The sequence below is a fragment of the Lycium barbarum genome, chromosome 10 (genome assembly GCF_019175385.1).
Source record: "Lycium barbarum isolate Lr01 chromosome 10, ASM1917538v2, whole genome shotgun sequence".
NCBI lineage: Eukaryota > Viridiplantae > Streptophyta > Magnoliopsida > Solanales > Solanaceae > Lycium > Lycium barbarum.
The window spans coordinates 36,391,583-36,404,080 of NC_083346.1; the positions used below are offsets into that span (position 1 = coordinate 36,391,583).

The following is a 12,498-nucleotide window of genomic DNA, read 5'->3' on the forward strand; positions in this document are numbered from 1 at the left end:
ATGGAATAGATTGGGATTCTAGCGTTAATCTTTGTTAGATTGATGTAATAATCAATGGGGTTTGAGTAAAAACTCACCTTGGATGCTTTGTGGAAGCCCTAGGGTGTTTTCTCTCCAAAAAGACGGTTTAAAATGAAGTGGGAAAAGTTTTTCGGAGTTAGGTACATATAAAATTCGAAAAAAGGTCGTTTCGGGCATAATTTGGCTTGGTGCATTGCCCAGGGTGGCGCACTAGGCCTATATTACAGGACCTGATGAAAATTACATTTTTATGTGATTTTGGCTTGGCGCGGTGCCCTTGGCCATTTCTAATAGCATTCGGTAAAATAGGCGTAACTTCTAGCACAAAGCTCCGTTTGGGGTCCACAATATAAGGTTGTAAAGCTATTTCAAAGGGCTAAAACTTTCATGTTCTAAGTTTTCTCAAATTCTCAACAAATTTTCACGAAATGGGGATGGAAGGCAGATATATAAAAAACTTAGCCGATTCTATCGAATCTTAAGCGCCTTACTATTAGTCATCTTGAGACGATCATATCTCCCTTATCCGATCTCTGATAAGCCTGTTCCTTATATGGTTGGAAAGGTATTTCTATGTACTACAACTTTTATTGAGGGTACTTTCCCAAAGTCCCAACTAATCAAGGGGTTATGATTTCCCGAAGTAGGCCTGTCAATCATTTTTTAAAAACGTTCAAACCTTCAGTTTTTCCACTAAAACTCTAACGATACGAGTCTAACCTTAGTTCTAAGATACGGGGTGTAACATAGCTTCAATTAAGGTGCAGCGAAAAAATCATCCAGTTGAGAAAGGCTACATGGGAGACCGAGGCCAAATTGCGTGCAAGATATATTAGCTCTTTACCGACTCAGTACCTTTTCTTCGTTTCACTTCTTCTCCATTTGAGAATGAACGGTTATTTAATTGGTATCTAATGTACCGACCCATTTGGTCGTTTAGGCATTTTGACCCTTTTCCCCCTGTTGATCATTTTCCTAGCTTCGTTAGAGCGTGTTTGACTTGTGGGAATGAGTGGATCGGTCCCAGAGGTTATCGGGCGCGTCTTGGTCAAAAATGAGGATATTACAGGACCAATAGTTGACTTTTGAGTAAACGAACCTTTTTGAGAATTTTGCCAATTCCATGGGGTCCGAAGAGTCATTTGTTACTTGGTGGGGTGGTTGGTTCGGTTCCCTAGGCACTCGAGAGCATTTTGGTCCCTTGGTTGGAAGCTCGTTTTTGGGGTTTTAGGGGTTGATCGGTTAAGATGACCTCCATTGGAAATTAGGGAACAGGTGAGTTCGTAGGGTTTTTTTACATTTGTATGCATGTTTAGTTTGTATTCGGGATGAATGTCGGGTTTTGGGTTGAACTTGGTAAAAACCAGATTTTTGCTAGTTTTTGGTGTGCCACTTCTACGGTTGTTTGGCCGTGTCTGTGAGCCTGCCTCCGCGAGGCTTGGTCCGCAGATGTGAGGGATTGCTTGTCAAGCAGTTTCGCATCTGCGAGGTCTGTTTCGCAGGCGCGGGACCTCTCATACGTCCCGCATCTGCGAGATGCTGACTTGTTTAATGAATCCTCATCTGCGAACATTTCTCCACAGATGCGAGATCGTGTCTGCGAGCATAGGTTCTACAGATGCAAAAATCATTGTTTCCAAATTCTTGAAATCCCCAACTCGAACCATTTCTTTTCATTCACCAAATTGAAACATAAAGGAGATTTTGGGGAAATTTTGTGGAGCTTTTGTGTGAATCATCTTTGGGTAAGTTCCCTACTCTCTATTTTAGACTTTATTAAGTTTAAGTATGGAATCCATAACAGCTTTTCATGAACAAGTTGGGGAAAAGGGGTCATAAACCCTAAGATGATTTTATGAGTCTTATTCAATCCAAATGAGTTGTGTTGGGAATATTATTGGTTTCTAATCTTTAATCAATGGGTATTTGGTCCCTGAGCTTAAATTTTCCTTTTATCTCAAGAATCTTAGTATTGGAAATTGGTGGTTTTCCATTAATAACGCAATTAATGCTAATTGGGACTAGTTTGTGTTGTTAATTAGTGTTTGGACTTCTTAAGCTTTGGGTTGACCTTTTCCAACTTGAAATTTGCATTTTTGCCCTTGTAGGCCAGGGTTTCCTATTTAAGGGTTATTTTGAATTCGAATCGTATCATAGTAATATGGGTATCGTTAGTTTAGATTCTAATTTAGATTAAATTGTTGATTAGACTTCGATTGTTTGAAAGCTATTCGTAAAGGAAAGGCTGGAGCTGGATAGTTCGTGGCACCTGCTCGGTACTGAGGTAGGTTACGGCTTACCTTATGGTTAGACTTTGGTTATTGAAGCATATGTAGAATTTAGTTATTGTCGGGGAAAGCATGATAGACCTTCGGGCATGGTGTGGAGGTGAAATCCAATTAGGCTGGTTCCATAAGCTGTTAAATGGGTTTGTTGCCATGTTTGCTATATTTGTTATTTGTGTTTGCATTCATCTCTCTCTTGATATCTCACTAAGCATCGGGAAAAGGAAGGATGAAAATGGCTAGAAATTGTGTTGTGTATTTCATGACAAGTAATGGATGAGATTTTGATATGATTACTGTCGATGTTGATATCATGCATGACATAAATTCTCATTTCATATGATGATTTGATATGAACTGTGTTTGGTAATGATGATAAGTGAGAGAGTGTTCCGAGGTCTGTGCCGGAGAACTAAAAGAGAGATGAGAGTCAGTGATCCGAGGTCATTTACTTGAGCGAGAGAGTGCTCTTTTGTTGGGATGAGGGTTTCATGGACTTTGCTGGTCCCTCATGGATCATGACTTTGAGATATTTCTCTTAGCATGTGTGTACGTTACGAAAAGTTGGCCAGTGCATTGTGTTGCATTGCATATATAGTCACTCATTTAGTCATTTACATTGACTGATCTTATACATTGATTGATCTTATACTTGAGACTGTTCATTGAGTGCACTTGATTGCTTACCTACCTACATGTTAGTTTTTGTCTTTTATTTATGTAAACTAATTGTTTTCGACCTATGATACTCACCAGTACTAGTGTTGTACTGATACTACTCTTGTTGTACTCTTTTTGAGTGCAGAGTTTGTCACTGGATCCATGTCCCAGCTTCGCGAGTGATCGGCCCGAGGCCTACCTACCGGAAATTTCAAGGTGAGCATTGCCAGATCCGCAGCCCGGAACCTCCTTCTCATTATATCCGTCATTTTGCACTCTTGAGGCAGTAATGCGTAGTATTGCGACTTTAGTATTCCATCAGACTTGTATTTATGTTAGTGGCTCTTGTACTATGGTTCAGACCAGATCTTTGGGGTTTATGTCTTTGTATTTACGCATATTACTTAGTATATATATATATATATATATCGAGACTGCTTATGTATTTATCTTAATTTTTTCGCATGTTTTATTAAAGTAAGGGAAGGGTTCCCCCCCCCCCAGGGGGGGGGGGGGGGTTAGCGTGGGTGCCCACTGGACCCACGAGTTATGTCGTGACACTTGCTTATCTCATGAAAAGGGGAGGATTATGTGTTACACCCCGTAAGAGTCTGTGCTATTTTAATTAAGACAAGAAAGAATGAGTTAAGAAAGTTCAAGGAAAGCTAATCGAGTTAGTAAGAATATCGTTATATATATGGTTGCCTTAAGTATCCCGAGGTGACATCGTAACCTAAAGGATTTGAAATCGCGTTATGAGCGTATATGAGGTAATGTGAGTGCCCTTTTAAAGTATTTGAGATTATTAGTAATGACATAGAAGATGGATAAAAGATATGAATATATTTTTGCGATTGGAGTTTCGTCGAAGCTTCGTAAGTTCTCCAGTTACGTTTAAGGTTATGGTGATTCTCCGGACCCTTCGAGACGTGTATGGATTGTTATGTATGTATATGGGTATGTATATGTATGTATAAGAGGTTACATGAGAGTTGGAAGAGGATTAGAAGATAAACGAATCTAAACAAAATGAATCGGAACAACTTCAGTAAAATCTCGGACCAGATTTTTAGCCCATATTGTTGGGGGCATATCTCCTAGTATATGAGGAGTTTTAAGGTGTTTCAAAAGCCTAAAATTAAGTTCATCGAGTCTAGTTTCCAACGCACCAAACCGATCGTAAAAATGATATTTGGATAAGGAAATATGGACGATGCAATTTGGGCTGGCAGGGCAGCAAGTTTGGACCCGACCCAAACACTAATGTTTCGGCCCATGAGGCCCATTAACGTTAATATATATGGCAAATTCACTTGAGGGCTGATCATTTTCAGCTAATATCCTCCAAAAACATTAGAGAGAGAGAGAGAGAGAGAGATCCTAGGCTAAGGAAGCCATTTTGATCAAAATCCGAGCTCCGAATCCCGAAGCTCATGAAGAGAAAAACGTTGTACGTTGCGTTGCCTTCAATTTGAGATAAATATTGGTCTTGGGGGATGAAATTTTCGTGGTGGAGCTTCTGATAAGATATTTATAAAATTCCTTTTATGTTATTAAAGTGTTTATTTAGAGTTTTAACGAATTAGAACGGAGAAAACAACATTATAAACTCGTTTGTTGTTTTGTTGAAATTTATGGGTGAGGGGCTGTTTTAATTGAAATTGATGGACTGATTTGAATTAATATTTTGGTTGTTGTAATCATGGATATGTGAGGAGAGTGAAGGAATTTAATGGTTAGAGTTGGAGTTAAATTGTTGTGGGTTGTTGTAAGGATTATATAGATAATAATGTGGTTTTATTGCACATGAGTAGATGACGTGGTGTCGAGTGGCTGCTGTTGTATTTCCCTGAAATTTTCTGAAAATATTGCATGAAATAAGGTATAAGAAGTGCATATGGGCTGCTTGGTGTATTGCAAGTGTTCGTTAGAATTTCGGGCATCGTTATGTTACAGTTGGGGGCTGTTTTGATATGTTGTTGTTCTTGTTGAAATAAAAGAATTGAAGATATGGTTGTGTCCATATGTTATTGTTGGTATTTCTGTGTCAACAGGAAAGCAATTGGAAATTCGGATAGACGAGTTTATAGGGGAAATGCTGCCCAAATTTTTGTAGACAAGTGATGAGTTAAAGATTGAATACCAAAAGCCTTATAGTTAACAATTGGTAAAAATGACCATTTGTAGGTTTTGGGCGAAACGGAGATTGAGTTTGGACAAGCGTGAGTAGCGCGAAAGGTATGTAAAGCTTATCCTTTCCTTCTTTGGCATGCCCTAGGTCTACTAGGTTGAGATTTCGGCCTCGGGGACCATCCTGCTCATCGTAACCCGAGATTAGTTTTTGTTACTATTCATTCAATAGAATTGAATTACAAAAGGTGCATTTTACTAGAAAAGTGGTTGGACTTCCAAAACGTTTACAAATGTAACCCGATCGTTCTAAAACTTTCCTGGATGACTCCGTAGACAGCGTCGTGGGTATTGGTTGTCAGTCTGTAAGCGGCTCCGTCAGCCAAAATGTCGGTCTGTGTTATGTACTGAATTTTGTATGATTATTGATTCGTTATGCTTGGAAGCTACGTGAAAGAATATTTCTGGAAAAAAAGAAAAAATTACGGTGTATTTTATCTTATTTGATTTAAAAAGTTTGACGTGATTTTATGTGCAGCAAAAGTCTGAGGGTTCGCTCGGCCCTAAGTAAGGGTCGGGTGCCCATCCCACCCTAGGGATATTGGGGTGTGACATTATGTATTGATGAGTTGGTTGAGTTAGGCATTCATGCTATACGTTTATTGTTTCCATGATTTGAGATGTTGTTGAAATTGATCCATGCTTTTACATATAATCCATCCACATGCATGAATTTTTACAATGGATACAATGATAATTTGTGTGGGCCCAAGTGGCAAAGGTAACAATGATAATCTGTGTGGGCCCTAGTGGCAATCTGTGTGGGTACATGGACTTCGCGGGTTCCGCATGGGTCATGACTTTGAGGCATTGCCCTTAGCATGTGTGTATGTGATCAGAGAGGAGGCCTAGGGGGCACTGCATAACATTGCATAGCGTGACATTGCATTGCATGGCATCCACTTGATTATTCATGATTGTTTATTACCATGTCATACATTCCTCCTTATCTTATACTTAAACGTGCTTTGTAGCCGTACTTGACTGCTTATCTGCTTACTTGTTGATTTCTTTCCATTTATATATGTGACCTAATCGTTGTCGGCCTATGATGCCTACGAGTACTAGCGTTGTACTCATACTACTCTTGTTGCACTTTTTCTTGAGTGCAAAGTTTGTCACTGATTCGATTTCGCGACCTCGGGAGTGAGTCTAAGGCCACTTCTAGGAGATCTTGAGGGTGAGCCACTTGCATGATCTGCAGCCCTGAATCCCCATCTTGCTTATCTGTCTTCCTTCTATTACTCAGACAGACTTATTATGTATTTTGAGACTTGTACTACTATTTCAGACTTTGTATTAGTATTAGACGCTCTTGTACGAGTTCAAACCAAATTTTTGGGGTTGTAGTGTTCATACTTCCGCACTTATGTTATATTGCTATCTTTTATGACTTGATATATTCCTGTTTTAGTTTTTGCATGTTTTTCCTGAAATTTAATCTTTATAATGGGAAGGGTTTACCCACCGAGGGATAGTGTGGATGCCCTCATGACCTACGTATTTGGGTCATGACAATTTTCAAACTATTTAACAAGTTGAAAAAAGAAACAAGATTACCTTAATCTTTAAATTAAACTAATATTCCCTTATTCTTTTCTTCCTTGCCATAATGTAATTGGTAAGTAATTAATTCTAGGGCTGCCACTTTGCATAGCTGAATATTTCAGAGTCCTATAAATAGATTTGCTCTTCATTTCTTCATCATATCAAGACTCAAAGGTGCTTTTCTCTCTTTGTCCTTTCATTTCTCACATACACTCTAGCAACTTTTTTTAATTTTTTCATTTTGTTTGTATTATTCACCCTCTAATCTTATAGAAGAATCACCCTTGTATATTTCTAAGAACTGTAAAGAAGTAGAGAAAGATTTTGAATCTCGTACACATACCATTATCTTGAATATTGGGGTTTTAATGGTTATTTGAATGGATAAATTTTCTCCATAATAAAAATTATACCGATGTACTAACTTTTTTATTTTGTCTTTGCATCTTGATACATATGTTCTAACATTCTTTTTCTTTTATTTTTTCTTTATATTGGTTCTTGTTGGAATTGATTGTTATGTGTATTGCATTTGACCTTGATTAGGTTAACTTTATACATAAATTATAACTATCTATTGCATGTAGAGATACTTTTTATTTTCTTTTAATTATTTGTCGAAGTTTTTTATTCTAATATCACTTTCCCTCTCATTTTTTCTCAAGATTTTGTTACAGGTATTAATGCGAGTAGTAAGGAGTCCATGGAACTGTGTCTATTTTTTTTTATTCAATACATTGTATAATTTAAATTTTGTATTGCAACATATATTGAACAGGGAACTAGATTACTTGCTTTGATCTATCTCTTGTGATATAAATCTGTTAAGATTTATAAAGACAGAAATTTTGGGGTTTTACACTTTTTAAAGCTAACCACTCTCAATATCAAAATCCTTTGAAAGAGAACCTAAAGAAATTAGGGCGATTTGCTTTGTTTTATGTCATACATTTTGTTTATTTTAGGTTGTAAATGATTTTTTTATCCATATCAACCGTGTTAAAAATCTTAGATCAATCTTACCTGTACATATTCTATATTAGCAAGTCTTTAAATATTTATCCTTTTGAAATCATTAATGAGGGATATATTTAATTGTAAGCTAAAGTCAGGGTGGACTGTTCTCAAAAAAAAAAAAAAATGAAAGTCTTTAGTTATTTTTCATTAAACCTAAAAAGTTTTTCAAATTCTCATTTTTCCTTATTCATCTTTTCCTTTATCTTCCTATTCTCTTTTCTTTTTGTATTTATCAAATTAAACAATTATTATATGAGTAAGTAAGAGTTTTGATGAAAACTACATTTCTAGATTTACTATAAACTTGAATAATTTAATGGCTCAGGCAGAACAGATATTTTTCCTATAAAATATTAATTGCAATTAAACTGAAATATAGATCTTAATTGAGTGATTATCTTTTATTTTTCAAATAATTACTATCTCTATCTCAAATTATTTATGGTGTTTTAAAAAAATATTATTCAGAAGGAGATTTTGACTATTTTACCCTTATTTATGTCTTAAGATATAATCTCAAGACATAGATTAATTTTAGTGACAGTAGCAACATGGAGTTACATAAATATATACTAAAGTAATGAACTTTCTATATTAATCTCATGTGTGGAGCATAGGTAACTCGTCGGTTTGTGTGATTTTTCATTTTTTTGCTTGATTAATCTTTTTTAATATTCTAAACCGTAGCATATCTTTTCAATTAGCATATTACAAGAACAATTCTCAGTTAATTGTTTCAAGATTTTTTTTACTATAAGTAGTACTACGTACTGCGAACTTGTACATTTTCACGACACTAATTATAGTTAAATTACATGATGTCAGTAATTTTTATTTTTTTTTGCTATTTTGTGAATTTATTATAGAGGAACTTTTTGAAAACAAGATGTCATCAGGCAAAGAGAAACTTTTCCAAGAGAGCACAATGAATGTTGACTCAAGTTTTGCTGAAGTTGAGTCACTCAGTGCTATTGGGTCTGCTGATCCTCCTGTGCAACAACAACGAAAAAATCAAAATCTCTATGGTTCCTTATTGGTGCCCAGTTGTCAAGATGCGGCGGTAATTTATTCATCCTTTAAATTTACCATTAATGAACATAAATTATTATTTTATCAAATACTAAATTGACCCATGAATATTTTGTCTGAATTAATATATGTAATGCATAAGCTAATATGTGTACATTATTTTGATTACGCTCAAAAGGACCAAAACCCGCAAGAGAATTTGCTTCCACAAAACAACATGTTACCAGAAAATAACTTGGGAAATATGTTGCAACACATCTTATGCGTGCCAAGGTGGATACTTATACTCTTTATCTAACAAGATTTTTTGATAATTCGTTGCTGAATAAGATTAGCAACATATTTTGTTGTTTAATGACAAACGTTCTACATCGGTAGTTTTCTTTTTTTGTTGTGAATGGAAAAAGATTTTCTATAACTCATATTCGTTTACTTGACAGACCAGCAAATAACCAACAATCCCAGCTTAATTTTTCCCCAGGCCAAACTCTATCTCGAGAGGTATGTGTGTTTTGTCCTTGGCATTCTACTTCTTTTATTATATATTTTAAGGGGTGTTTGTGTTCATATTCAAGATGTGTAGGGGTTATTGTTTCCCAATCCTCAAAAGTTAACGAGGTAAAATGAGATTTGCTCAATTTAGTTCAAAACTTTAACATGTATATTACTTCAATTTATTTTGTTGGCATAAATAGCTATGGAGATACAATGCTAACACTAATCAACAAGCTTCCATTTCTGTAGTAGAAAGTGTAATAGCTACTTTTACAAGAGTGTATACATAAATATATTCATCTATCATTGAGCTTTTATATAAATACAGACTTCTTAGAAATAATAATGTGAAATTTCCTCCTTTTCAATATAAAATAATGGGTGCAGGTCCATCCACGTGGTAGAATATCAAGACTATCCTCTGGATCATCTTCTCGTGCTGGAGTATGTGTTTTATCTCTAGTTTATATTTAATAATTTTCTTATTTCACTTGCCATCATATGTTTCATCAAATTTTATTTTGCAAGAGATTTGTCAATATAATAAATTATGATATATACATACTAGTAAGATGTCTTAAATTTTTTTATGGATGAATGCAGAAAGAGGTTGTCGAGGGAGATACAAGTCAGGATACACAACAAAGAAAAGACTCTCCATGGGTTCACAGGTAATATCCTTTTAAAAAAAAAAATTGATAAACAAGAAAAGCATTTAATTAATTTCTCTCAAATCTAATTTTTCGAAAAGTAACCTCAAAAGTAGATTGTTGCATAAATTAAGATAACTGTTTTGGACGAACCCTCTTTAAAAGACAATTCCTACACACAAATTGTGGTCAATATTTGTTATAGTGTAATTACGCAGCCCGACACACAGGTCTCATAAAATCAAATTTTCTTAGTTGTCCCATTTTGAAATAACTATTTAGTAATTTTTTTTATTGCAATTTATAAACCTTTTAATTGACTGTCTATAAATCCTTTTTGTTCATGATGAGAATCTTATAAGAATAAGTTAGACTAAGGGTTAAAGTTTTGTAAATGTTAGACCACAATGTAATATTTTTTCAGTACCAAGAGTTTTATTTAAACAATTTTTAAAAATAGAAGGGCAACATCTAAATGGTGACATCACAAATAGCAAAAGTAGTAATCAGTTTACATTCTTAGAGCATGAAAAAAAAAAGAATTTAAATACAATCATAATTATCTTTTGGTGACTTGAATCATAGGCCTATTAGCAATCGATTGTATGATCCAGCCTTTGCCGCCAATGGTCTACCTGTGGATCCTCACTTGCGTGCGCTCAAAAGGAATCCAGCCTTTTGTAAGTTATTTTCTACTTTTTTTTTTCTATTTTATTTTTGAAATAAAAAAGTATTGCTAGTGTTGGAATTTTAATATTTGTGTTTTCTGCAACCTTTCCATTTGTAGGTAATAACTTGAAGCGTAAGCAAGACAAAAGTCTGGATGGCTAGGAAGAAGGGGTCATTTGTGGAGCGTTCTCCTTCTTGTGTTTTCTTTTGAATTTTCTATATTATTAAGTTAAACTAATTATGTATTGAACACATTTCTTTTCCTTCAGCTCTTTAAATTCAATGCAAAATTGTGTTCCGTATAGTCAAGTATCTTTATTCTTTGTTATATGCTTTACAATTTGTCTCATAGTGATGTTTACTATCAAATCCATCACAACAGTGGGAAGACAATACGAATGTAGAGTCGGTTTAGTGAGTTTAACTGATTTAGCTTGATATATAATTAGTACATATGCAAAAAACAAATTATGCTTATATATATATTAGTTGCCCGTCTTTGGTATCGTTTGACTCGCTTGTCACAAAGTTTAAGAAAGAAATGAAAATTCTTAACTTTTGTCATCTTAAACATGTCATAATACTATAAGAGTACTTTCAAATTTTATGGTATTAAGCATGTCATATTATTTGTGTAGTTTTGAAACCTCTCATTAAGAAAATATAAAAAATGTGTCATTCTTTTATACAAGAATTCATTAGAAAATAGTGTTAAACAAAATGAAGCGGAGGAAGTATTAGATTCATTTTTGACTAACCAACGATAAAAATCGTACAATCGCAATCTGGGTGTAAATTTAGAAGCAACTTGTATTTATAGGCATATATGCTCCCTTTCATGCATGTGTCGAGCACCATATATGTTTATGTTTGTAACTCAACAAACAGTCACAAACAATAGTTTACAAAATTTACTTTTCATCATGAATTAATATATGTACATGTAATATGCCATTTTGTTTTTAGCAATTAATGAGCTCTCTTGATATGACAGTATTAAGAGATTTAATGCTGAGTGTTATTCAGGTATATGTATGCATCAGCAACGAATCGCATGTATGATAATCAAATTTATTACTCATTACTAACTTACTAAGTGATAATATATTGTACTTGTAGACATGCATGCCACAATTAGTCAAAAAACTCACATCTAAAGCTGTTGAAAATTCAAATCACTATAACAAGGCTTATGAGAGAGGATCACTTGAATGGTGACATATAGGGCCATGATAAAATGTAGTGGAATCGTTGCTGTGGAAAGGATGTCATTCCTGAAGAAAAAAACTTTTTGTCATAATTTGGGAGAAGGGAACCAATTTAAATCTAGAAGCAAAATTTAAATTTGAGTTGCACGTAACCTCATGGATCAAAATATATATTTTTTTCATTTGAAGTCCATTTAGTATAGGGGTGGAAAAATTAGCAGAAGTTCTTGCATGGATTTCCCTTCAAACGCATCCGTCTTTAACTTTTGCGCCTCATAACTGTAGTCTTTAATTTTTGCACCCGCGGCTCATTTAATGAAAATATTCAAACACGCTACGCTCGGCATAAGTTCTGTAACATTTATCTTCGCAAGCTGAATTTTCGTTTCGTTCGGCATAAGTTCTATAAAAGTTAAGTTATGCGACATAAGTTGTGTAGTATTTTCAGAATTTGTTGTACTCTTTAGAAATTGAAGTTATACTTCTTGGGGCATATGTTCTTTATGCTTGTTTTTGTGGAGTTTGATGTGTTTTTCACCATTTAGGTTGAGTTTTGAAAGTTTTGCCGTGTCCGGCATAACTTGTGGAATATTATGATATGAAAATATAAACTTATGTGAAGAGAAAAGTGTTGAAGGACAAAAAATAAAGACCACAGATTTGAGAGGCAAAAATTAGGGACCATATGAAAATAGAGGCATTTGTGCGAGTGACCCAAATTAGCAC

At 34.7% G+C, this 12,498-nt stretch overlaps 1 long non-coding RNA gene across 1 annotated transcript; it reads left to right on the forward strand.

Moving 5' to 3' along the window:
* Positions 1-9,627: 9,627 nt before the first annotated feature.
* On the forward strand, positions 9,628-10,579 carry LOC132615498 (uncharacterized). The gene is made up of 3 exons (XR_009572712.1): positions 9,628-9,689; positions 9,849-9,916; positions 10,481-10,579. It is a non-coding gene; the product is annotated as an uncharacterized LOC132615498 (long non-coding RNA).
* The last annotated feature ends 1,919 nt before the right edge of the window (positions 10,580-12,498 follow it).